At 40.3% G+C, this 4,342-nt stretch overlaps 1 pseudogene; it reads right to left on the bottom strand.

Moving 5' to 3' along the window:
* Positions 1 to 336: 336 nt before the first annotated feature.
* Positions 337 to 2,661, bottom strand: LOC129492685 (ubiquitin carboxyl-terminal hydrolase 7-like; annotated as a pseudogene).
* Positions 2,662 to 4,342: the final 1,681 nt, after the last annotated feature.

The raw sequence follows: 4,342 nt of genomic DNA, 5'->3' as shown, positions 1-4,342 counted from the left end.
AACATTATTTTTAGAGTAGTTTTAGGTTCACAGATAAATGGATGCAAAGTACGGCGAGTTCCCATATAGCCCCTCTCCCTACACACACACAACCTCCCCTACTATGAAACCAGCATCAGAGTGATACATCTGTTACAACTAATGAACCTACATTGACACATCACTCTCACCCCAAATCCATAGTTTACATTAGGGTTAACTCTTGGTGTTGTACATTCTATGGGTTTTGACAAATGTGTGATGACATATGCCCATCATTATAGTATCATAAAGAATAGCTTCACGGCCTTAAAAATTCTCTGTTCTTTACCTTTTCATTTCTCCCTCCTGTCCAAACTATGGCAACCTAATCTTTTTATTGTTATCATTTTCAGGGTCATCCTTCTGAAATACTATGATGTCACCATCCATTAGTTCACCAAGGGCTTTATCAAGAGACACGTCTTAGTCCTGAATTCTCTCTGTTAAATTCAGTTTAACTTCCTCATAGAGGATAAGGCTAGTATCTTGAATAAATCCTGCTCTGTTACACATAACTGGGAGCAAGTCACATATTTTCCAGGATATTGGTGTGTAGATATGCCCACAGTAATTCAAGCTCCACGTTTTGGGATCATACATCTTCAAAAAAAAAACATTACATCATGAGCTTTATCAAACTTGGGTAAGGTCACTCCACTAGCAGCCAGCTCGAGATCGACTGTTTCCAGGAATATTGTCCAAGAGTTTTCATTATCACTGACCTCAATCATTGCTTTATTGCCGTCAGCGTCATTATCTAACATTGCTGGCTGTTTTGTTCCATTACTCCTTGCTTGCATGGGCCACAGTTGAATTTGATCTTGTGGAAATTCCATAATCTGAGAGAGGTTCTGAACAAATTCAGCAAGTGAGGAGTTCTTCAATATTTTGAACACTTTTTCTTCATCGTACATGTCATTTCCCTGGTGGCCACAAAACTGGTCCTCTGAGGCTACCTGGGCTTGCATATAGAGATGGACTTCCTGCCATTCCGTCCACTTTCTGAGCCTTGATCCTTTTCTCTTCTTAGAGTCGTTCCACCAACTGGAATATCATGGTCGGTGACTGCCTGTAAAACTTCCACTCAGTTTTGATTCCCTGATATAGGCTAACATGTAAGCATTAGTGCAGTGTCGGACAGACAGGTTGTCATCGTGACCCCTATAATTGTGCTCAATTACTTCCTTTTTAGTACACCTTGACACCACATCATCATCAAATTTACATCATTTGCCATCCCCTTTGGGGTTTAGATAAACCACGTAATGTCTACCATGATTATCTCTACTGTGAACCAGGACTGCATGAAGAATATAATTTGCAGGGTCCTTAGGATCTGTTTTTTTCAAAAATTCATCAAATGGTAACTGCTTTGGGAATTCACACCTATCATTGATCTTGATATTTTGGTTCGTCTGAGGGTCATACATAAATCTCATCAGTTGTAGATGTAACACTGGTGGTGATGTTAGAAATGTCACCTTTCTCTGCTTCCTGTAAGCCATGTTCCCCAGCTTCCTATTTGTTGTCTCCATTGAGCTGTTCTTCTGCCATATAATCCACAAATGATTCAAATATATTTTTCTTTCCTTTGATACTTAGCTGGATATCATAATAATCTTCTCTTCTATCAGACCGATAGTCTACTTCTTTACACTGGATATAGGACACCATTTTGCCTCAGAATCATCTGGGTATGGTGCCCTCTACACAAGTGCCTTTCACCTTCTTTTCCACATTATCAAGCAACACTCCACAAAGCTGCTGAACATCGTGTTACATGAAGCTGTCTGAAATTTCCCACCCAAATGACTTTGTTAGCTTTTTTGTTCCTACGTGTTTATCACTGCACTGTAATTCATAGAACACTCTCTGTAATGCTTAAGGGACGAATCATCCCCTCGTTTGGCATCATGTACACAGCCTTTTGTAGCTGATCTGTGAAAAAGAACGTCTGTAGCAGGCTGTTTATGTAACAAGTCGCTTCCTGATTCTTTAAGCCGACATAGCCTGTGTGCTTCTTTGAATCCCACGCAACTTCATCGGGAGCATCCGCCTGTACAAAGACTTCAATGGTAACTTTGTCATGATGTATAAATCCTTTCTCAGGATCAGTCAGTTCACTCCAGGCCATAAAATTGGAAAATCCCCAATCGTTTTCTTTATGGAAGAACAAATGACTAATACGACGACTGAACGATTTTTCACCATCTCCGTAATTTATTATCTTCAGCACCGCTTGTGCATGACAAGCCCATGACGTGGAGTCAGATTCAGCATTGCTCTGGAGAAAGAATCCTACACTTTTTTGGTGTGGTCTCTCTGCGTAAAAGCGTGGCACACCATAATCTTCCATGGCAGATTTCGCACAAAACACGGAGGACTAAGGACCGACTCACTCAGTCTGCGGAAGAACTCCACAGTGAACTGAAAGGTCGCCTCAGAGCACTAACTGGTTTCATCCTCCATGCCCTCCTCCTCGTTGTTGTGTCCATCACTCAGGGCCACGTTCCCATTGATCACAGGGTTCTGAGTAATTCTTCACGGGTCATCTGTATCTCCAGCTTCCATCTCCACGTCCTCGGCCTCGCTCAGCTGCTGCTCGCCCACTTTCTGCTGCTGCTGCTGCTGCTGGTTCATGTTGGCCACGGCCGGCCGGGGGCCGGGGCTGCAGGCGGGTGGGCGGGAGGCGGAGGCGGCGGGGCGGCCTCCTCCTCCTCCTCCCGCGCGTCATCGGCAGCAATTTTATTGATCTTTTCAAAGAACCAACTTTTGGTTTTGTTGGTTTTCTCTGTTGATTTTCTGTTTTCAATTTCATTGATTTTGACTCTAATTCTTACTAGTTTTTCTCTTCTGCTCACTTTGGATTTTATTTGCTCTTCTTTTGCTGGTTTTCCAAGGTAGAAACTTAGATTATTCATTTTGAATCTTTCATCTTTTCTAATATCTACCTTTAATGCTATAAATTTCCCTCTACACACTGCTTCCACCACATTCCACAAATTTTGATAAGTTGTGCTTTTGTTTTTATTTAATTTAATATATTTTTAAATTTCTCTTGAGATTTCTTCTTGACCCATGTGTTATGTTGAAGTATGTGATTTAATCTTCATGTATTTTCAGATTTTTCCATTATCTTTCAGTTATTAATTTCTAACTAAGTTTCCTTATGGTCTAAGAGCAGATATTGTATGATTTCAATTTTTTTTTTTTTTTTTTTTTTTGAGACAGAGTCTCACTCTGTCACCCAGGCTGGAGTGCAGTGGTGTGATCCCAGCTCACTGCAAGCTCCGCCTCCTGGGTTCACACCATTCTCCTGCCTCAGCCTCCCGAGTAGCTGGGACTACAGGCGCCCGCCAACACGCCTGGCTAATTTTTTTGTGTTTTTAGTAGAGACGGGGTTTCACCGTGTTAGCCAGGATGGTCTCGATCTCCTGACCTCGTGATCCACCCGTCTCAGCCTCCCAAAGTGCTGGGATTACAGGTGTGAGCCACTGTGCCTGGCTCTTTTTTTTTTTTTTTAAGTTGTGTTTATGTCACAGAACGTGGTCTATCTTGGTGAATGTTCCATGTGCTCTTGGGATAAATGTGTATTCTGTTGTTGAAGTGGTTGATAGATGTCAATTATATCCAGTTGATTGATGGTGGTATTGAGTTCAACTGCATGTCCTCAGTGATTTTTTTGCCTGCTGAATCTGTTTATTTCTGGTAAGGGGGTGTTGAAGTCTCCAATTATAATAGTGGATTCATCTATTTCTCTTCACAGTTCTACTAGTTTTTGCCTCACATAGCTTGATACTCTTTTTAGGTCCATATACATTAAGGATTGTTATGTCATCTTGAAATCTGTACCTGTTTATTTTTTTTAATGCCTCTCTTTATTCTTGATACCATTGTTTGTTGTGAAGTCTGCTCTGTCTGAAACTAATATAATTACTGCTGCTTTCTTTTGATCATTGTTAGCCTGATATATTCTCCTCCATCATTTATTTTTAATCTATATTTACCTTTATATTTAAAGTGGGTTTCTTATGAACAACATATAGTTGGGTCATGATTTTTAATCCATTCTGACAATCTCTCTCTTTTAATTGCTGTATTTGGAAAATTGATGTTTGAAATGATTATTGATATATTAAATTAATATCTATCATATTTGATACACTTTCTATTTGTTGTCCTCATTTGTTTCTTTTTAATTTAACTTAATTTTAAGTTCACAAGATGTGCAGGTTTGTTACATAGATAAATGTGTGCCGTGGTGGTTTGCTACACCCATCAACCCAACACTTACGTGTTTAGCCCCGCATGCATTAGCTAT

This window comes from Symphalangus syndactylus, chromosome 11 (assembly GCF_028878055.3).
Source record: "Symphalangus syndactylus isolate Jambi chromosome 11, NHGRI_mSymSyn1-v2.1_pri, whole genome shotgun sequence".
NCBI lineage: Eukaryota > Metazoa > Chordata > Mammalia > Primates > Hylobatidae > Symphalangus > Symphalangus syndactylus.
Note: the sequence above shows the minus strand (reverse complement) of the source record. Positions and strands in the feature narration are given on the sequence as shown.